Source organism: Zea mays, chromosome 6 (genome assembly GCF_902167145.1).
Source record: "Zea mays cultivar B73 chromosome 6, Zm-B73-REFERENCE-NAM-5.0, whole genome shotgun sequence".
In the NCBI taxonomy this organism is placed as follows: domain Eukaryota; kingdom Viridiplantae; phylum Streptophyta; class Magnoliopsida; order Poales; family Poaceae; genus Zea; species Zea mays.
Genome location: NC_050101.1, coordinates 40012506 through 40036798, shown reverse-complemented (window position 1 = coordinate 40036798; position 24293 = coordinate 40012506).

The window sequence follows — 24293 nt, the reverse complement described above, 5'->3', positions numbered from 1 at the left end:
CGTCATTAAGCACACATTAACCTATCACACTAATCATATCTTAATTACGTACTAATCGCGTAAATACTTATTAATTCAATTGTGGCTATTAATGTGAATCCTAATGGTGAATTTATGAGTGGGTGCAATAAATATAATTTTAACTAATATTAATTTATTTTAACGCCATCAATGAAATTAAATAATACTTATTATCTTTTAATACTAATAACTAAATTAATACCTTTTATTCCTTCTAACTCAAATTAGTTAGTATAGCAAGAATGAATTTAATAATATTAATATTCTAAAAATCTACGTAAACTACTAATTCAACATTTTTCTAACACAAGCGAGGTTATTTGACATAAACTAATACTCTAACAATTTTAAGTTCTAAATTTGTGAACATGTTTATTTGACTAGCAAAAACCTATTTTGCCATCTACCAATGATATTTTCTCCTTTCTTTATAAAAAAATATGCCAATAAAATAATTAGATAAATCATCTAAAATCCTATATTATTCAAATGACATGAGTTATATACCATTTTCTAATCCATAAAAAATGCACCTATAATTCTCCAAGTAGTTTCTAAAATTTATTGTGACCAAATTTAACTATAAAAATTCCTATCTAGCATTTTTATTGCCAACGTGTGACTACTAAATGTTGTCATATTCCTAATCCAAAATTCAACGCGTCGATTAACATGAAATAACACGGTGCACTACTAATCACATATTTCTAACAAATTCCATAGCGCACACAAATACATAAATCGGAATCACATGTGTTCATATTACAACAAACAAACTATACAACACATGAATCGAATCAAAAGCACTTTATAAAATACATAAAATAAATTTGGGTCGTCATCAACCTCGGGTTCGTGCGTGTGACGGGGATGGATCGACGGGTTTCGACCGGACGGAGAGCGGGGCTCGACTACGGACAGCGAGTGTGTGGCTCCGACGAACTCCGGCGACGAACGGCACACTCCGACGAACACCACGGGCTCCGGCGACGAACGGCAAACGCACTAGCGATGAGCGGAGTGCTAGAGGGAGAGGCAAACTCGAGTAGGCAGGAATGGGGAGGCTCTGCTGTTCCCTTTTATAGAGAGAGGGAGGGGAGAAGAGGGGTCGCCGTGGGGGAGAGAGGAACGGCCGGGCTCTTCAATGGGGCGCCGTTGGACCTTCACTGGCCATTGATGGCGTCGGTTTCACAGAGAAAGTAATGGAGGAGAAACGGCTGCTTTGACGTTCCATTACGCAGCAAACAACGGACGGTCGCGGCGGTATTCGCTCGAGTGCGCACGGAGCGGGAGTCGCGACGGCTCGCGCGGCTGGGCAGGAGCTCGCTCCTAGCGCGCGGTACGCGGCTGCAGGGCGCCGGCGCTCGGCTGCGCGCGTCGCACGGCTCGGCCGCCTGGACGCCGGCGCGCACGGGAGGCAGCGCGGCGTGCGGCCGGCTCGCGCACGGCTTGCGCAGAGGCTGGCGCGGCTCGCTGCCGGGCGCTGGTGTGCACGCAGGCGAGCAAACAGAGAGAGGAGAGAGGACCGGTGAGGGAGAGAGAATGGGAGAGAGAGAAGTGAGGAAGAGAGAGAGAATAGAGGAGAGAGGGAGAAGACACAGGGGCGGCGGCGGCTGGGAGAGCTGAGCAGGCGCGCGCGCGCGGTGGGAAATAGGGTTTGGGGTATTTTGGGCCCCTAGGTGGGCCGATTAGTGTAGGATTTGTTTTTTTTCTTTTTTTTTTAAAATTCCGAAATTCATTTTTAAAGAACTCTAAAAATCATAAAAAAATACCAAAAATATTTATAAATGAAGTACTTATTTTTAGACTAATAATTACTATAATACTTAATTATTATTTAATTACTAGTACTTCTTTTTAAAATGGATTGATATTTAAACATCCGATAAGAAATCACGTGCATGCAAAGAAAAACGATGCAAATAAATAGTTAAACAGTAAGAAAAATTTATTAACCTAATTAATATAATGTCTAAATTTATTATTTTAATTGATGGCTTTTATGGTGTTACAAACCTACCCCTCTTAAAAAGAATCTCGTCCTCGAGATTAAGAAACTTCTGAGAATAGCTGAGGGAATTCTGCTTTGAGTTCATCTTCTCTTTCCCAATGTAACACCCTAAATCTTATTTTGAGAATATAGTAAATTTTTTTTTCCTCTTTAGAACTCCCATAACATTTGAAGTCTCACCTCCCTACTTAAAAACATTTCCTTAAGTGAATAAAATAATAAATAGAACCATATTTGGCACTCATGTTGGAGTTTTAATTGTATGAGCATCTAATAATAAAATAATAAATATAATAATGGAATTGAGAATTTAAAGCTAACCTAAAAATGTGCACTTTAGAAAATTGGAAATAATATGTAAAGCAAGAGAGGAAACACGATGCAAAATAGAATAAATCGAGGAATAAAGAAAATGTATCCATACTATATTAAGAGGAAATGTGCATATAAATGTGAAGACAAATTTTCCATGAACTTTGAATTTCAATAGGAATTGGAAATTGAAAACCAAATTCAAATTAGTAAAGGGAAATTCAAATAGAATAAAAGAAAAGGAATTATAACCTACCTGGGCCGCAGACTATTGATTTTGGCCCATCATCCCTTCACTCCTGCGCAGCCCATCTCCTTCCCTTCCCCTTTTCTTTATTCTTGGCGCTTACGGGTGGACCCGGTCTGTCAGCCGTGTGGCACGTGCCTCTTCACTGGTAGCTGGGGCCCACTGGCAGCCGCTTTCTTCCACCGGTCGGGTATGCGCGTGCTTGCGGATATCACTGGCGTGTGGGACCCGCTTGTCAGGAGCATCCTCCTCAACCGAACGCAACAGAACCGCGCTGTTCCTGGAATTTCGGCCGCGCTCCACCCCATCTCAACGGAACGCTGCGGACTCTATCCGTTCTTGGGGTATAAAAGCACTTCCGTCGGCCCTACCTTGCCCCCATCATCCATGGAGCGCAGAGGACATCAGAGCGAGGAGAGAGATCGAGCGCCCAAATTGCCGTATTCACCATACCCGTACTCGGGTCGGGAGGCCATTGAGGAATCCGGAGCACGGCGGGTGCATACGCGAGGCAATTTTGGGCCGACCATCTGCGCTCCGCGGCGGATTGCTCACCGGCGAGCGATTCGCGTCACTGGGCCGCCAGACCTCGTCGACAGGGCGCGATTCTTTGACAGCGGAGGTATGATGGTTGAATTCGTGTTGGGGGTGTGCACCACATCGCGTAGCAAGGAGTAGATTGAACTGCGAGGCATCAAGGGCCGGGAATCGACCACACCGGCGGAACTCCGTCGCGTCCGGGGTACAGCGCCGTCGTGGTCAGCTCTGTAGAGGAAGAAGTGCCGATAGCCGTTGGATGGGAAAGGGACGCATAGGATTAGATCTGATATGTGTAGGTCCTCGGCCGTCGATCATGCAGCGAACGACTGCGATTGGAACCAGCCATTCCAGCGCTGGCGTGGGTCGGTAGCCGTTGATCTCGTGATCCACGGCTCGGGTGTGAAGACAGGTTTTAATCTAATCCCGACCCTCAATACTCGATCGGACGGCCGAAGTCTTTCCATACCCCTTCGCGTGGCAAACTTCATAAAGAGACCCTCTGTTTTAACATAATAAACCCGCCGTCCACGTTCACTGTGTTTTGAGTCTCGGGAAAACTTACGCGCTAGCCCCTGGCTTTTCTGGGAATTGAGGCCCAGTCCAGACATGTTTAAAAACAGAGAAATAATATTAGAAATTCATTTTTAATACAAAAACAAATCTAGAAACTTGTAAAATTCATAGAAAATCCATTTTTAGTCCAAATTACTCCATTCCAGTTCCTAAAATTTTATAATTCTATATCACTTAGAACCTCTGTTTTGTCATGAAAACAGTAATAAATTTAATTCCTTACTTAATCCCATTTTAAACACATAAAACATTTGAAAATGCATAACTTAAAATCTATAAGTCTAAAAATTATGATTTCTGTTCCTAGAATTTTATTTTAATGTGTAGATTATTACTGTGTTTTTTTGCATATATGTTTGATGTAATGTTAATTTTGCCTATACAATGTTTGTCTGTATTGCTACGACTAGCAGTGAGGTCACGAGAATCTGAAGATCATCCTTGTACCTGGAATCTCAAGTCCCAGGCAAGTTGTGCCCTTGATCACTTCTTTTTACCTACTCATGTTCTGATTAATCATAATGATCTGCATAGGTTAATTTTGATGGGACCCAATAGGTCACCCTAGTTTGTTCATCCTAAATACCTTGTTTACCCCTGAATCACTTGGGTAGTTCTGCTACTGCTTTATATGGTTTTGGGTTAATATTTCATTATATCTATGTTCCAATTATGTTGTTATTTTATTTATGTTCATGGCAAGATCATTAAATGTTAATTGGAACATAGAGCTTAACTTGAGAAACACGTGCCACCACAAGGGTTTATGGACGCCCTTGGCTGATTAATTAGGAAAGCTAGTGGAGGACTACCTTACCCGAAAGGGGCAAGGGCAGTAGGGGAGTGGTCAGTGTAGGGAGGCCCTCGGGAGGATTTTGCTGCGATGGCGGTCCTGCAAGGGATTCCTGCATTGGAGCTTCCTATAAACTGTAGCGGGTTTTCTGAAGCTAGTGGAACTTTGTAAAGGCCTCGTAGTGTTACCCTGCCTCGCCTCCTCGGTAGAGGTGTATGGGAAGTCGCGATCCCTTAGCAGACGGGTAACATGACTTGTGGGTAAAGGGTACCACCTCTGCAGAGTGTAAAACTGGTATACTAGCCGTGCTCACGGTCATGAGCAGCTCGAACCCTCACATGATTAATTTATGGAACTTAAATTCAATTTGTCATATGCATTGCATCGCAGGTGATGTTGTTACTTCTGTTCTACTATTTAATTGGGTTGGTATTTACTTATACTTAGTAATTGCTAATAAAATTTTGACCAACTTTAAAAGCAATGCTCAGCTCTAACCATCCTCTTTGGTAAGCCTTACACTTCACGTGAGCTCCCACCTTTGGCGAGTTCATGCACATTATTCCCCACAACTTGTTGAGCGATGAACGTATGTGAGCTCACTCTTGCTGTCTCACACCCCCCCCCACAGGTCAAGAACAGGTACCACAGGATGAGGCGCTTGGAGGATGCTGCGATGTGTTCGTGAGAGGTCTAGGTCGTCGTCTCCCAGCCAACTTCGGGTTGCTGGACCGTTGTCTCCTTATAATGTAATTATTTATTTCGTACAGAACTCCTATTATATAGTAAAGATGTGACATTCGATCCTGTGCCATGATTCATCATATGTGTGAGACTTGGTCCCAGCACACCTGGTGATTATGTTTACGCCCGGGCTTTGGACCCCTAAAACCCGGGTGTTACAGAAGTGGTATCAGAGGAATGTTGACTGTAGGACGAAACCTAGATAGAACTGGACAACCCTTATTTACTTACCTCTGCGACTCTGATTCTTTTCTAAACTTTTCTTAATCTTTTCTCATCTATTTCCGCTTTACTCTGATTATTCTTACCTTTTTATTCTAAAGACAAATGTGGATTTCACACTTTGAAATCATGTGCCTAAAGTGACTTTAGGAATAGGAGACCTATTCATAGGAAACACAACAAAACTATTTTTTATATATAAATATTGATATGCTTGTTCTTATGATACTTGTATGATCTGGATCTTTGATTGAGTGTGATGGGTTGTGGAGTAATTGCATGTACATCTAGACATAAGGGAAAATATTTACAAAATAGACCACACCAAATAATCCCTATTAAAAATGGATCTATTAAACTAGATATATTATTAAGATAAACTAGGTCCACTAAGATTATCCTCCACTAGAATATATCAAATAGATCCATCTTATCTAAAAAGATTCTAACATATCCTAATGATATTTACCCTACCCTAGTAGATCCATCTAACCTAAACAAGTCTAATCCAGTCATATCCAACCTAATCTAGATTTTATCTAATCTAATATTATCTAATATAGTGTGAGTTGCTTAATGCTGGTACAAAAGATAAGGTCATATTCCTAATCCACTTACACCTAAATTGGTGACTTTGATGATCAACTCGGCCATACCCAACAACTTGACCTACAAAAGCAAACAATCAAACTACATTCTAACTAATCCCATTCAACTTATAACTACCTACTAAACCAGCTACACTACCTACTAAGTCATTGCCTACAAATCTATCTTAACCTCTTATCCCTAACTTAGTTGAAGACATCAAGACCGGAGAAGAAAAGATCAACCTCGTCAAGGAAGGAGAGAAGTCAAACTTGACCTTTAAAATGCATTACCATCCAACACGGAATTTTGTTCCACCATAAACTTTCTTACCCTAGGCTATTCTTGCCCTAACCTATCCATCTCTTATATCCTACATAATAAGTAGCTGGATACCTATGCACTCCTAATTACCCACTAATGACTAAAAAAAAGAACGAGACTCTGGGTTTTTGAAGCAATTATAAGAAAACAAACTACAAACCAATCCTTCTACATCCCTTTTCTTACAAATCTCGAGGACGAGATTCCTTTTAAGGGGGGTAGGATTTGTAACACCCTAAATCTCATTTTGAGAATATAGTAAATTTTTTTTTCCTCTTTAGAACTCCCATAACATTTGAAGTCTCACCTCCCTACTTAAAAACATTTCCTTAAGTGAATAAAATAATAAATAGAACCATATTTGGCACTCATGTTGGAGTTTTAATTGTATGAGCATCTAATAATAAAATAATAAATATAATAATGGAATTGAGAATTTAAAGCTAACCTAAAAATGTGCACTTTAGAAAATTGGAAATAATATGTAAAGCAAGAGAGGAAACACGATGCAAAACAGAATAAATCGAGGAATAAAGAAAATGTATCCATACTATATTAAGAGGAAATGTGCATATAAATGTGAAGACAAATTTTCCATGAACTTTGAATTTCAATAGGAATTGGAAATTGAAAACCAAATTCAAATTAGTAAAGGGAAATTCAAATAGTATAAAAGAAAAGGAATTATAACCTACCTGGGCCGCAGACTATTGATTTTGGCCCATCATCCCTTCACTCCTGCGCAGCCCATCTCCTTCCCTTCCCCTTTTCTTTATTCTTGGCGCTTACGGGTGGACCCGGTCTGTCAGCCGTGTGGCGCGTGCCTCTTCACTGGTAGCTGGGGCCCACTGGCAGCCGCTTTCTTCCACCGGTCGGGTATGCGCGTGCTTGCGGATATCACTGGCGTGTGGGACCCGCTTGTCAGGAGCATCCTCCTCAACCGAACGCAACAGAACCGTGTCGTTCCTGGAATTTCGGCCGCGCTCCACCCCATCTCAACGGAATGCTGCGGACTCTATCCATTCTTGGGGTATAAAAGCACTTACGTCGGCCCTACCTTGCCCCCATCATCCATGGAGCGCAGAGGACATCAGAGCGAGGAGAGAGATCGAGCGCCCAAATTGCCGTATTCACCATACCCGTACTCGGGTCGGGAGGCCATTGAGGAATCCGGAGCACGGCGGGTGCATACGCGAGGCAATTTTGGGCCGACCATCTGCGCTCCGCGGCGGATTGCTCACCGGCGAGCGATTCGCGTCACTGGGCCGCCAGACCTCGTTGACAGGGCGCGATTCTTCGACAGCGGAGGTATGATGGTTGAATTCGTGTTGGGGGTGTGCACCACATCGCGTAGCAAGGAGTAGATTGAACTGCGAGGCATCAAGGGCCGGGAATCGACCACACCGGCGGAACTCCGTCGCGTCCGGGGTACAGCGCCGTCGTGGTCAGCTCTGTAGAGGAAGAAGTGCCGATAGTCGTTGGATGGGAAAGGGACGCATAGGATTAGATCTGATATGTGTAGGTCCTCGGCCGTCGATCATGCAGCGAACGATTACGATTGGAACCAGCCATTCCAGCGCTGGCGTGGGTCGGTAGCCGTTGATCTCGCGATCCACGGCTCGGGTGTGAAGACAGGTTTTAATCTAATCCCGACCCTCAATACTCGATCGGACGGCCGAAGTCTTTCCATACCCCTTCGCGTGGCAAACTTCATAAAGAGACCCTCTGTTTTAACATAATAAACCCGTCGTCCACGTTCACTATGTTTTGAGTCTCGGGAAAACTTACGCGCTAGCCCCTGGCTTTTCTGGGAATTGAGGCCCAGTCCAGACATGTTTAAAAACAGAGAAATAATATTAGAAATTCATTTTTAATACAAAAACAAATCTAGAAACTTGTAAAATTCATAGAAAATCCATTTTTAGTCCAAATTACTCCATTCCAGTTCCTAAAATTTTATAATTCTATATCACTTAGAGCCTCTGTTTTGTCATGAAAACAGTAATAAATTTAATTCCTTACTTAATCCCATTTTAAACACATAAAACATTTGAAAATGCATAACTTAAAATCTATAAGTCCAAAAATTATGATTTCTGTTCCTAGAATTTTATTTTAATGTGTAGATTATTACTGTGTTTTTTTTGCATATATGTTTGATGTAATGTTAATTTTGCCTATACAATGTTTGTCTGTATTGCTACGACTAGCAGTGAGGTCACGAGAATCTGAAGATCATCCTGGTACCTGGAATCTCAAGTCCCAGGCAAGTTGTGCCCTTGATCACTTCTTTTTACCTACTCATGTTCTGATTAATCATAATGATCTGCATAGGTTAATTTTGATGGGACCCAATAGGTCACCCTAGTTTGTTCATCCTGAATACCTTGTTTACCCCTGAATCACTTGGGTAGTTCTGCTACTGCTTTATATGGTTTTGGGTTAATATTTCATTATATCTATGTTCCAATTATGTTGTTTTTTTATTTATGTTCATGGCAAGATCATTAAATGTTAATTGGAACATAGAGCTTAACTTGAGAAACACGTGCCACCACAAGGGTTTATGGACGCCCTTGGCTGATTAATTAGGAAAGCTAGTGGAGGACTACCTTACCCGAAAGGGGCAAGGGCAGTAGGGGAGTGGTCAGTGTAGGGAGGCCCTCGAGAGGATTTTGCTGCGATGGCGGTCCTGCAAGGGATTCCTGCATTGGAGCTTCCTATAAACTGTAGCGGGTTTTCTGAAGCTAGTGGAACTTTGTAAAGGCCTCGTAGTGTTACCCTGCCTCGCCTCCTCGGTAGAGGTGTATGGGAAGTCGCGATCCCTTGGCAGACGGGTAACATGACTTGTGGGTAAAGGGTACCACCTCTGCAGAGTGTAAAACTGGTATACTAGCCGTGCTCACGGTCATGAGCAGCTCGGACCCTCACATGATTAATTTATGGAACTTAAATTCAATTTGTCATATGCATTGCATCGCAGGTGATGTTGTTACTTCTGTTCTACTATTTAATTGGGTTGGTATTTACTTATACTTAGTAATTGCTAATAAAATTTTGACCAACTTTAAAAGCAATGCTCAGCTCTAACCATCCTCTTTGGTAAGCCTTACACTTCACGTGAGCTCCCACCTTTGGCGAGTTCATGCACATTATTCCCCACAACTTGTTGAGCGATGAACGTATGTGAGCTCACTCTTGCTGTCTCACACCCCCCCCCCCACAGGTCAAGAACAGGTACCACAGGATGAGGCGCTTGGAGGATGCTGCGATGTGTTCGTGAGAGGTCTAGGTCGTCGTCTCCCAGCCAACTTCGGGTTGCTGGACCGTTGTCTCCTTATAATGTAATTATTTATTTCGTACAAAACTCCTATTATATAGTAAAGATGTGACATTCGATCCTGTGCCATGATTCATCATATGTGTGAGACTTGGTCCCAGCACACCTGGTGATTATGTTTACGCCCGGGCTTTGGACCCCTAAAACCCGGGTGTTACACCCAAGTGGCCTCATTTTCTGAATGATGACTCCACTGAACCTTGCACATGTTAATGACTTTACTCCGTGTAATTCTACGAGATGTTTCCAAAATTCTGACTGGGTACTCTGAATAAGTCAAATCCTCATTGACAATCAGTTCTTCCATGGGTAGCTGTTCTTCTGGTACTCTTAAGCACTTCTTGAGTTGTGATACGTGAAATACGTCATGCACATCAGATAATCTATCGGGTAGCTCTAACTGATAGGCTACTTCACCTTTTCTTTCCAAAATCTTGAACGGGCCAATATAGCGAGGTGATAGTTTTCCTTTAACCTTAAACCTTTTCATTCCTCTCATCGGTGAAACTTTAAGGTATACGAAGTCTCCTACTTCAAACATCAATTCTCTTCTTCTATTATCAGCATAGCTTTTCTGTCTTGACTGTGCTGTCTTCAAATTTTCTCTGATAATTTGCACTTGCTTTTCCGCCTCTTGGAGAATTTCTGGACCAAATACTTGACTTTCTCCAGTCTGATTCCAATAAAGCGGTGTTCTACACTTTCGTCCGTAGAGTGCTTCAAATGGTGCCATTTTTAGACTTGCCTGATAACTGTTGTTATACGAAAATTCTGCATAAGGCAAACTTTTATCCCAGCTTCTACCATACTTTAGAGCGCAAGCTCTTAGCATATCTTCCAACACTTGGTTTGTTCTTTCCGTTTGCCAATCCGTCTGCAGATGATAAGCTGAACTAAAATTTAGCTTGGTATCCATGGACTCATGTAGTCTTTTCCAAAAGCGCGAGGTAAACTGGGTTCCTCGATCTGATACGATCTTCTTCGGTACTCCATGCAGACAAACAATCCTCGACATGTACAACTCTGCTAACTGGGCTCCTGAGTAGGTTGTCTTCACAGGTATAAAGTGTGCTACTTTAGTTAACCTGTCCACTATGACCCATATTGAATCATAGCCATCTCGAGTACGGGGTAGTCCAACTATGAAATCCATACTGATTTCTTCCCATTTCCATTCCGGTACCTTGAGAGGTTGTAGCAATCCTGCTGGTCTTTGGTGTTCAGCTTTAACTCGCTGACACACGTCACATAATGCAACATGAGTAGCAACATCTCTTTTCAAACCATACCACCAATACTTTTCTTTAAGGTCCTGGTACATCTTTGTACTTCCAGGGTGAATAGAGTAAGCTGAATCATGAGCTTCTCTCAAAATAAGTTGGCGCAATTGCTCGATATCTGGTACACAGATTATCTTCTTAAACCATATTGTGCCTTGTTCATCTTCCGTGAAATCTGGGGCTTTACCCATACTAATCAAAGTTTTAATTTCCTTAATCTTCTCATCGGACTCTTGTCCTTTACGAATCTCTTCTTCCAAAGTAGATTCAACTTCCATCACCGTTGCTTCTACATTATTGAGAAATCCAAGGTTGAGTCGTTCCATTTCCCAGCACAATTCTTGTGACATCAAATGAGTAGTGATGTTGTTCACTTGACCCTTACGGCTCAAAGCATCAGCTACTACATTTGCTTTTCCGGGGTGATATTGTATTTCCAAATCATAATCTTTAATCAACTCAAGCCATCTTCTCTGTCTGAGGTTGAGTTCTTTCTGAGTGAATATATATTTCAAGCTTTTATGATCCGTGAAGATTTTGCACTTGTTTCCAATCATATAGTGCCTACAAATCTTCAAAGCATGCACTACGGCAGCTAGTTCCAAATCATGCGTAGGATAATTCTTCTCATGTTTCCTCAACTGTCTTGAAGCATAAGCAATCACCTTTCCTTCTTGCATTAGCACACATCCAAGTCCAAGGTGTGATGCATCGCAATACACATCAAATCCCTTGTGGATGTCTGGCATTACCAATATTGGTGCAGTGGTTAACCTCTTCTTGAGTTCCTCAAAACAATTCTGACAAGCTTCATCCCATTTGAACTCTTTGCCTTTCTCCAGTAGAGAGGTAAGAGGCTTCACTAACTTGGAGAAACCTTCAATAAATCTTCTATAGTATCCTGCTAATCCAAGAAAACTTCTGATCTTGGACGCATCCTTTGGTTGCTTCCAATCTAGTATCTCACTTATCTTTCCTGGGTCCACTTTAATTCCACCATCGGTAACAATATGCCCTAAGAAAGCAACTTCTTTCAACCAAAAATCACACTTCGAGAATTTTGCGTACAATTGGTTGTCACGAAGCTTTTGTAGGACTAGCCTTAGATGATCTTCGTGTGCTTCTTCATTCGGAGAATATATCAGTATGTCGTCAATGAATACGACCACAAACTGATCCAGATATTCCATGAATACTTTATTCATCAAGTTCATAAAGTATGCTGGTGCATTAGTCAGTCCAAACGACATGACCAAAAACTCATATAATCCATATCTCGTCGTGAAGGCTGTCTTCGGTACATCTTCTGCTCGAATCTTTAACTGATGATATCCCGATCTCAGATCTGTCTTCGAGAATATCATAGCTCCTTTCATTTGATCGAATAAGTCTTCAATTCGAGGTAGTGGGTATTTATTCTTGATGGTTACTTCATTCAAACTTCTATAATCAACACACATTCTCCTCGAACCATCCTTCTTGTTCACAAATAGCACTGGGGCTCCCCAAGGGGATGAACTTGGGCGAATGAAACCTTTTTCTAGCAATTCTTCTATTTGTTTCTTCAATTCTACTAAATCTTTAACATCCATTCTATATGGTCTTTTCGAGATAGGTGCGGTTCCGGGTACTAATTCAATAGAAAACTCTATATCACGGTCAGGTGGCATACCTGGCAATTCCTCCGGAAATACGTCTGGGTACTCACACACCACTTTGATATTTTCCAAGGGCTTTTCTTCCAAGTGATTGATCACTGTCTTCCCTTTTTCATCTATTGACTTGTCTATGTTAACTTGGATTCTTTCACCTTGAGGACTTGTCAACATAATTGTTCCATTGGCACACTGTATCACTCCATCACAACTTTTCAACCAGTTGCATCCAAGAATCACATCAATCCCATTGGATCCTAGGACCACTGGGTCGACTGAAAAATCTATTCCTTGAATCTTGATATTAACATGAGGGCATGAGTGTGTGGCCTTCATGTCACCTCCCGGTGAACTAATGTGTAATATCCTCTTCAGAGGGTACTTAGGTATGTTATGTTTTTCCACAAATGACTCAGTTATAAATGAATGTGATGCTCTAGAGTCAAATAAAACTGATGCAGGTATGGAGTTAACAAGGAACATACCATACACTATGTCGGCATCCTCAGGCACTGATTCCGCAGTGACGTGATTGACCCTTCCTCGGCTCTGGTTCTGCGGAGTCTTGTTCTGAGCAGATCCACGAGCGGGGGTGCTCTGGTCATTTCTCTGAGTGTTGCTCCTTTGGGGTGTTTGCTGGTTGCGCCTTGGGCAATTGTTGGCATAGTGGCCCAGTTCACCGCACTTGAAACATCCATTGGGTTGGATAGGTGCGTTGTTTCTGGCCTGCGTGTTGTTGGTGCCACCTTGACGGTTCTGTGAATTTCCACCAGACCTCTGGTTGGTCTGGGAGTTGCTCCTTTGCTGATTCTGGTTTTGATTACTTCTCTGGCTTTGTTGTCCAGAGCGTTGCACTTGATAATTGTTTCCACCCTGATTTCCAGAGCGGAACTGCGAACCTTGAGCATTGTTTGGCCGGGTGTTCCTGCTGGACTGACCTTGGAATTTTCTTTTGTGGTCAGATAGCTCCTTCCTTTTACTCTCAAGGCCAATTGCCTTGTTCAGCAGTGTCTGGAAGTTGGGAAAAGTGTGACTCTGAAGTTGATAGTTCAGAGGTCCAATCAATCCTTCCAGGAAACGCTCTTGGCGCTTCTCATCAGTGTCCACTTCTTCTGGTGCGTAGCGTGAAAGCTGAGTGAAGCGATCACGATACTCACTGACAGACATATTCCCTTGAGTAAGGGAAAGGAACTCCTTCTTCTTCAGCTTCATGATCCCAGATGGGATGTGATGAGCGCGGAAGTTCGCTTGGAACTCCTGCCAGGTTATTGTATCCGCGTTGGGGTGTGCCGCTGTGAAGGCATCCCACCAATCGGACGCAGCTCCCTCGAGTCTTCCCGAGGCGTACAAGACCTTCTCTCGGTCGTTGCACTGAGTGATGTCCAGCTTCTTCCCAATGACTTTGAGCCAGTCATCAGCGTCCGGAGGATCAACCGCATGAGAGAATGTTGGCGGGTGATGACTCATGAAGTCCTGGTGCTTATCTCTGGCCGGGGGTGCATATTGCTGCTGCTGGGGTTGCTGATTCTGTTGGTTCTGTTGTAATTGCTGAACCGCAGCAGTGAGTCCTTGCAGAATCTGCATTTGGGCGGCGATGAACTGCTCCATATTGGGATTTGGTGGTGGTGGTGGTGGTGCTTGTTGTCCACGCTGGTTCCGGTTGTTAGGTCCTTGACGTTGGTTCACCATCTGATTGGTTAGAAAGTGAACATCTTAGAGAAGAGAAGAGTAGAAAGATTCTAGAGGGGAAATGACTTAAGTTTTAAAATTTTTATATGTTCTTATGGCCATCATTCCATAAGACCATTGCACTCAAACAAAGATCCAAATCAAACATTTCAATCAATCACCATCACATGGTTGATATTTATTAATATGATAATATAAAGAGAGTATCATCGTCTAACGCGAAGTATAACTTATTACATCATGACTCAAAACTCCTAAAGCAGCCTAGTGACTGATCCGGGCTCTCCATAGCGCATCCTCTTGCGGGGAGGAGACAGCGCCACGACGGGGACCTGAGCTTCTGGCGGATCCAGTCCTTGCAGTTGAGCTTCCAGGGCTGCAATCCTGGCGTGGGCATTCTCCAGCTCCAAGTGCACACTGTAGAGGTCCAGAGTGGCACTGTCCAGGTCGGTGTTGAGACCGGCCACTACACCAGCTAGGGTGTTGAGGCGGTCCTCACCAGGTTCACCTGGGACAATGTTGGTCTGGCTTTCTCCACGTAGGCGCTGAGGAAGGTGCCTGAACCTCGTGTTCTGCAGCTGCTGCCGGTAGGTGTGGCTGAGCGACCACAGGGTCCGACGGGCACATCGCTGACCGAGGCAGCGTAGGTGGACAGCGGTATCAGGGACTCGTGAGCAGACAGAGTCCTGAATCCCCTGTCACCTGCATCCATTACCCTGACATGGATGCGAGTGATGTAATAGCAAGCCCGGGGAGGCTCGCTCACTCGCCTCGTCTCGTACAGGGGGCGGGCGTAGGCTCCTAGCTCGTGCAGCACTGCTTGCAGCAGGTTGGGGAAGTGTCCTGTCTCGAACATTGATGTATAATGTTCGACAACTCGACCAATCCCCATGAAGTGGTCCTGCTGGGCGTAGTCAGCTTCTTCGTTGATGTGTCCGTCTTCTCCATCGTCTTTGTCGTCGTCGTCCTCGTCATCGCCGTCTCCGGAGTCGTCGGGGTCGTTGCCTCCAGGTGCAGGTGCTTGGAAGGCTGGTGCCGACGATGCTGACGTCGATGACCCAGCTGCGAAGGCCAGGGACTCGGCCAACGGGGTGGGGGTCGGCAGCTGCTCCTCCGAGCTGTCCTCCAGGTTGATCACGTTCTCTACTCGGACGGGAGGGAGATTCGCTGGAGCTTCCTCGACTACCACTGGGTAGACCGGGACCTGCCGGGGCTGAGGGGCGTAGCTGGTGTTGACGCGGGTAGTTTGGAGGGTGCGAACCATCTACAAGAGAAGTGTTAACTCAGTTGAATTTCAAAGAGGTAAGACTGATAAAGGAATTTATAGGAATGAAATTAGCAAGTTTTGAACAACTAGGCTTTCCATTTCTAACTAATCTAACAACCTAGGGTCAGCATAGCTTTGATACCACTTCTGTCACACCCGATTCTAGGGGGTAGAACCGAGCGCATACCATATGTGTGCCAGGATCCATTTCCACACATATGTTGACGTCACAAGTGTAATATATCAAAAGACAATGCAATAAAGGCGTAAAGAGAGTATAATACTTTATTACATCATCTGAAACATTGTATCTTTAACAAGTATCACATCAAAGTAAGCGGAAATAAACAACTGGGCAATCTCCCACAGGAAGATGACCGGCGCATCGTTAGACTTAGAAATCGTCGTCGTTGATAAAATCTCCATCAAAGTCTCCAGCATCACCCTCTGATCAAAATTAAGCAAGGGTGAGCTCACTTATGGTCGGGGCTCAGCAAGTGGGGGAAAAACTAATGCAGGTATAACAAGGTGAGGCTAAGTTTGAGCAGTAAGCATTTTAGTTGGTCAACATTTTATTAACAACACCTGTCTTACTAATAAGTGTGAGTCCCAAATATCCCATTTAAACAAAGGAATATGAATATAGCAAAAACACTTAAGTGAAACCACTTAAGCAAATTATTGGCAGATCATCGGATCTCAATTTAATTCCATCTTCAAGTTCAATTATCATGTGAGGAGTCCAGGTCGCTCATAACCGGGAGCACGACTGATATATCAGTTTTACACTCTGCAGAGGTGGTACAACTTTACCCACAAGCCATGTATCCCATCTAGCCCGGGTTGATCGGACCCTTAAACACTGCCGAGGTGAATGGCTAGGGATCCATTATGAGGTTTTCACAAAATACCTTAATACGAAGCAACCCGCTAAGGTTTCTAAGACGATGGTGGTGGCCCCCTGGGTGAAGTACCTTAGCCAAGAATACGACCCCATGTTAACGTGGGCTGCCAGCACCTACCGCTCCCCCTCTTGCCCATATTTCAGGTAAGGTTGCTAGGCACTAAGCATATAGAGCTAATTGCCAAAGCCAGAGCCATGATAGCACTCGTGGTTGCACTGTTATCCTGGGTGGTCACTCCATGTTCCAATTAATAAGAAGTAATATTGTTTTAACCATCGGGTTAATGTCATAATTGCCAATTAACATTTTTGGAACATTAAACTAATTAATGAGTGACATTAAGATCATTAAGTTGGGCGGTAGCATAAATTTTGCACAGCTTAATAATTTTCCCAGGTTAAACAAGGAATACAGGTAGTAAATCTAGGAAATCCTTAATTAGGTGAAACCCATCAAATTATGCAGTATATCAAAAGTAAACATTATTAAATGCAATGACTGGGTACAAAAAGAGTATGCAGAGGGAGAATCCACTTGCCTTGCTCAAGCGGGTCCTGCGGATCGTCCTCGAACGAGTTCGGATCGTCTACCGCACAATCCGCTTCTAATAGAGTCGCATAGCGCACATACAAAAATAAAACATACACCAATATATAAACATGCACCATTCATAAACATACACCAATACGTCATTAAGCACACATTGACCTATCGCACTAATCATATCTTAATTACGTACTAATCACGTAAATACTTATTAATTCAATTGTGGCTATTAATGTGAATCCTAATGGTGAATTTATGAGTGGGTGCAATAAATATAATTTTAACTAATATTAATTTATTTTAACACCATCAATGAAATTAAATAATACTTATTATCTTTTAATACTAATAACTAAATTAATACCTTTTATTCCTTCTAACTCAAATTAGTTAGTATAGCAAGAATGAATTTAATAATATTAATATTCTAAAAATCTACATAAACTACTAATTGAACATTTTTCTAACACAAGCGAGGTTATTTGACATAAACTAATACTCTAACAATTTTAAGTTCTAAATCTGTGAACATGTTTATTTGACTAGCAAAAACCTATTTTGCCATCTACCAATGATATTTTCTCCTTTCTTTATAAAAAAATATGCCAATAAAATAATTAGATAAATCATCTAAAATCCTATATTATTCAAATGACATGAGTTATATACCATTTTCTAATCCATCAAAAATGCACCTATAATTCTCCAAGTAGTTTCTAAAATTTATTGTGACCAAATTTAACTACAAAAATTCCTATCTAGCATTTTTATTGCCAACGTGTGACTACTAAATGTTGTCATATTCCTAATCCAAAATTCAACGCGTCGATTAACATGAAATAACACGGTGCACTACTAATCACATATTTCTAACAAATTCCATAGCGCACACAAATACATAAATCGGAATCACATGTGTTCATATTACAACAAACAAACTATACAACACATGAATCGAATCAAAAGCACTTTATAAAATACATAAAATAAATTTGGGTCGTCATCAACCTCGGGTTCGTGCGTGTGACGGGGATGGATCGACGGGTTTCGACCGGACGGAGAGCGGGGCTCGACTACGGACAGCGAGTGCGTGGCTCCGACGAACTCCGGCGACGAACGGCACACTCCGACGAACACCACGGGCTCCGGCGACGAACGGCAAACGCACTAGCGATGAGCGAGGAGTGCTAGAGGGAGAGGCAAACTCGAGTAGGCAGGAATGGGGAGGCTCTGCTGTTCCCTTTTATAGAGAGAGGGAGGGGAGAAGAGGGGTCGCCGTGGGGGAGAGAGGAACGGCCGGGCTCTTCAATGGGGCGCCGTTGGACCTTCACTGGCCATTGATGGCGTCGGTTTCACAGAGAAAGTAATGGAGGAGAAACGGCTGCTTTGACGTTCCATTACGCAGCGAACAACGGACGGTCACAGCGGTATTCGCTCGAGTGCGCACGGAGCGGGAGTCGCGACGGCTCGCGCAGCTGGGCAGGAGCTCGCTCCTAGCGCGCGGTACGCGGCTGCAGGGCGCCGGCGCTCGGCGGCGCGCGTCGCACGGCTCGGCCGCCTGGACGCCGGCGCGCACGGGAGGCAGCGCGGCGTGCGGCCGGCTCGCGCACGGCTTGCGCAGAGGCTGGCGCGGCTCGCTGCCGGGCGCTGGTGTGCACGCAGGCGAGCAAACAGAGAGAGGAGAGAGGACCGGTGAGGGAGAGAGAATGGGAGAGAGAGAAGTGAGGAAGAGAGAGAGAATAGAGGAGAGAGGGAGAAGACACAGGGGCGGCGGCGGCTGGGAGAGCTGAGCAGGCGCGCGCGCGCGGTGGGAAATAGGGTTTGGGGTATTTTGGGCCCCTAGGTGGGCCGGTTAGTGTAGGATTTGGTTTTTTTTCTTTTTTTTTTAAAATTCCGAAATTCATTTTTAAAGAACTCTAAAAATCATAAAAAAATTACCAAAAATATTTATAAATGAAGTACTTATTTTTAGACTAATAATTACTATAATACTTAATTATTATTTAATTACTAGTACTTCTTTTTAAAATGGATTGATATTTAAACATCCGATAAGAAATCACGTGCATGCAAAGAAAAACGATGCAAATAAATAGTTAAACACTAAGAAAAATTTATTAACCTAATTAATATAATGTCTAAATTTATTATTTTAATTGATGGCTTTTATGGTGTTACAATACCTCAAGACAAAAATGAGATATCAGTAAGGATCAGAGGAAAGCCAAATATAACCAGCAAAGTACAAGATATGGCCGACAGAAGCGACGTGAAGACTAGACAGAGAACGTCCGTCAAACGTCCAATCAGTCGCAGAAGCAAATAAATTGCACTACCTAGCAAGATATGGATGGATTGCAAACTCGGCTGCTAAAGACAAAATATACGCTGACCTCTACAGCAAAATATTGATGACATAATGCTGACCTCCAAAGCATAATGCAAATAGCTTCATGCCAATTTCTACAAACGAAATGAAGACCTTCGAATGGATTATCCTTAAAAAATCCATTTGAAGGTCGGGGGCTACACCCATTGGGTGCACCTCCAGTGCACCCCATTGATTATCATTTCAAACCGAGATAGTGCCGACTTCTAAGGCGTGCGACAAGATTAAAAAGACCAATCCTCAACCAAGATGCAGGAACACAAATGGAAATAATTTCTGAGGAAGACCTTCGAGTAGATTATCTTCTAAAATCTACTCAAAGGTCGGGGGCTACACCCATTGGGTGCACCTCCGGTGCACCCAATGAAGTTCAGAATCCTACAAATCGAAATGCCGACCTCTAAGGCACGAGCACGAAACTAAGCTTCAGTCAAATGAGTGATCGGAGCAAGAGAAGACAGCAGGAAGTCATTTTTTGGACCTGGGATCTTTGGGTTGATTACCTCTAAATTAACCCAAAGATCGGGGGCTTGTGGGGGATAGATGTCCCCCGGGTCCACTAAAGGAGTAAAAGACCTCACGAAAGGCCCAAAGGCCCAATAAATCGTAAGGTCATTCTTTCGTGGGCCTGGGGAAAGACAACCAACAAAGCAGAGAAGACGAGACCGGATTGGTGCAAACCCGGGCGGCCCACGACGTCGAACGAGTAAATCGCAACAGAGACCCGACTTTCCCGCGCTGAAGCCCCCATGCAACGGAGCCATGCGAGGATAAGTCGGCGAGGGTTACGTAGGGATAAATTCAAGAGGTTCACTAACTTTTAGCTACTTGTTGTTATCATATCCACGTGTACTGCCCCACAGTCGAGTATATAAGGCCTAGGGGGCACCCCTTCAGATCGATCGACCCTACATTACTTAGCCACCCACATTAACTCTCTGTGTCTTCAATCCAGAGAGCCCTCTTGTAACCACACTCGCATACTCACCAGGACATAGGGTGTTACGCATCTCTAAGCGGCCCGAACCTGCAAATCTTGACCACTGTCCCTCGTGCGATCGGCGCGAACCATTTTGCTACAGTCGTTGACACCGTCCTACTCCTAAAAACACCTTGAGGGGCAACCCCGGGTGTGCGGTCGGACCCAAAACACCGACAGTACTTTTGGAGCGCGCCTCTGGGCCACTAGCCGACCCTTATCGAATGGGGCTCGGGCGTCCACTCGGATTACCCGCTAGCAACTCACTGGAAACACCATGTTCGGTGCCCTCCGAGGGTAACATGGCGCTTCCCCCCCTTCCTCCTTGCGAAGAGACGACGAAGGGGCTTACAATAAAAGTCGAGACGGTCCTTGATCGTCCTCTCGCTCCGTGCAGAGGCTCGGGGGCTGCTCTCACACCAGGCTACGGCCAAACTGTTGACCACGTCAACAAACCAGCTTGAAAACTCGGAGCCTGACCGTGCACCCGGGCTACAGCTAGGCCGCGTGAGGGAACAACAAGGCTGACCGAGGCATCACAAAAAGAATTAAGACCTGAGAGGAGTCAAGCCACTCCTCCGAGGCCTCGGGGGCTACACCCGATGGGTGCGCTCGCGTGCACCCATCGGGACAAAATATAACCGAGAAAGGCTGGTCCCCTTTGCAAGAAATCCAGCAGAACCTCCAAGCGAGTACCTACACTCCCTTCGAGGCTCGGGGGCTACTGTCGGGTACCATAATTAGGGGTACCCCCAATGCTCCTTAACCAGGCTGGAAAACATCTTCAGAACAAACCGCGAAGACTGATAAGCACAGTTCAAGTCAAGGCCTCGTCTACCAAGGGACGCGACCTCACCTCGCCTGAGCCCGGCCTCGGGCGGGAACAGTAGTCCTTGACAAATTCACGCTTCGCCCGAGGGCCTCCTCAGGCAGTGGGCGCACCCTCGGCTCGCCCGAAGCCCAGCTCAGGCAGACTTTGTCGTGCAGCGACCTCAGCCAAATCGCCTTACCAACCGACCGTATCGCATGCGCATTTAATGCGGGGATCGCCTGACACCTTATCTTGACACGCGCGCCTCAGTCGGCAAGGTCGAAGTGACCGCAGTTACTTCGCCCCTTTACTGACCGTCCTGACAGGAAAACAGCGCTATTCACCCCGTTCCGACTACTGTGCCAACCACCAGGGTAAAACTGACAACAGTAAGTCACGACCTCCCCCGAGTTCAGCCTCGGGCGCAACAGGGAGCTCCGCCTCACCCGACCCTAGGCCTCGGCCTCAGCCTCGGCCTCGGGAGAAGGTCTCCGCCTCGCCCGACCCTGGGCCTCGGCCTCAGCCTCGGCCTCAGCCTCGGCCTCTGGAGAAGCCTCCGCCTCGCCTAACCCCGGCCTCGGACCGACTATGCTGCAGGGGATACATCATTACCCTACCACTAGCTAGCCACCCCTTGCTACGAAGGAACATGTCACACCCGGGTTTCGGGGCACCAAAGCCCGGGCGTAAACATAATCACCAGGTGTGCTGGGACCAAGTCTCACACATATGATGAATCATGGCACAGGATCGAATGTCACATCTTTACTATTTAACAGGAGTTCTATACAAAATAAATAAGTAATTACATTATAAGGAGACAACGGTCCAGCGACCCAAAGTTGACTGGGAGACGACGACCTAGACCTCTCACGAACACATCGCAGCATCCTCCATGCGCCTCATCCTGTGGTACCTGTTCTTGACCTGTGGGGGGGGGTGTGAGACAGCAAGAGTGAGCTCACATACGTTCATCGCTCAACAAGTTGTGGGGAATAATGTGCATGAACTCGCCAAAGGTGGGAGCTCACGTGAAGTGTAAGGCTTACCAAAGAGGATGGTTAGAGCTGAGCATTGCTTTTAAAGTTGGTCAAAATTTTATTAGCAATTACTAAGTATAAGTAAATACCAACCCAATTAAATAGTAGAACAGAAGTAACAACATCACCTGCGATGCAATGCATATGACAAATTGAATTTAAGTTCCATAAGTTAATCATGTGAGGGTCCGAGCTGCTCATGACCGTGAGCACGGCTAGTATACCAGTTTTACACTCTGCAGAGGTTGCGCATCTTTACCCACAAGTCATGTTACCCATCTGCCAAGGGATCGCGACTTCCCATACACCTCTACCGAGGAGGCGAGGCAGGGTAACACTACGAGGCCTTTACAAAGTTCCACTAGCTTCAGAAAACCCGCTACAGTTTATAGGAAGCTCCAATGCAGGAATCCCTTGCAGGACCGCCATCGTAGCAAAATCCTCCCGAGGGCCTCCCTACACTAACCACTCCCCTACTGCCCTTGCCCCTTTCGGGTAAGGTAGTCCTCCACTAGCTTTCCTAATTAGTCAGCCAAGGGCATCCCATTAAACCCTTGTGGTAGCACTGTTTTCCTGGGTGGTCGCTCCATGTTCCAATTAACATAATGATCTTATCATGAACGATAAATAACAACGGATAACAAAAGTATAATCATGAGTAATGTATCTTCATACCCAAAACCACATAAAGCACTAGCAAGTACTACCCAAAAAGTTCAGTGGTAACAAGGTATAAAGATAATCAAACTATTGTAACCTATTGGGTCCCATCAAAATTAACCTATGCAGATCATTATGATTAATCAGAACATGGCTGGGTAAAAAAAAGTGATCAAGGGCACAACTTGCCTGGGACTTGAGATTCCGGGTACCAGGATGATCTTCAGATGACACGTGTCCTTACTGCTAAACGTAGCAATACAGACATAAATGGTATAGGCAAAATTAACATTACACCAAACATATATGAAAAATACATATTAATAATCTACATATTGAAATAAGATCACAGGAACATGGATTATTAATTTTGAAGTTATAGATTTTAAGTTATGGATTTCCAAAGATTTTATGTGTTTAAAATAGATTAAGTGAGGGATAAAGTTTCTTACTGTTGTCGTGATAAAACATAGACTCTAAGTGTTAGAGAATAAAATTACAAAATTTTAGGAACTGGAATGGAGTAATTTGGAGTTCATATGCATTTTCTATGAATTATTGAAGTTCTAGCAATTATTTTCCTATTAAAAATCTATTTTCTATTTCATTTATTCCATTTAAACAATCTCTGGACTGGGCCCCAATAATTAATAAGAGCAGGGGCTATGGTACAAATAATTCTAAGACTCAGTGCACTGTTCTGTGGACCGCGGGTTAGTTATCTAATAACTGAAGGGCTCTTCTGTAAATCTTGCGACCGAAGGGGTATCTTCGGGTCCAAGCCGTTGGATCACGATCGAGCAGTGCGGATTAGATTGAGACTTCATTAACGTGGTGTGGACTACCCGCCCTTGGATCAAAATCAACGGCCCGAGGCATTATACGCCACGGTGAATAGGTGCCGTCGATCACCAGATCCTCGCGTAGTGACTCAGGGATTTAATCGTGACCGCACAATAAAAGATCTACGGTTAAAAGGGCATCTTCCCTGCCCGACCACCCAGCACAGTGGCACGCAAGGCCGGCGCGGCGACGGCCATTACCGGGCACTAGGAGACCGGCCACCCCGGCACAAAGCTTCAATTCAAAAGGGCGCAACACGATGATCTATACTAGACGACCATGATGGAAAAGGGGGGGCTCACCGGGCTACTCGTGCTGACAGCTCCCCGACCATGGCGAAGGACGATCCCGCGGCGATGAGGAGGGGCGGCGAGAAAACGGCGGTGACCCGGTGGTCCGCCCCCAGGTACGCCCGACAGGAGCGCGCCCCTCGTTGAGCGCCCCAACAAAGCATCACGCGCGTCAGAGATTCCCATGGCCATCGCCCAGGGTTGGATGTTAGTCGCGAGCGAGC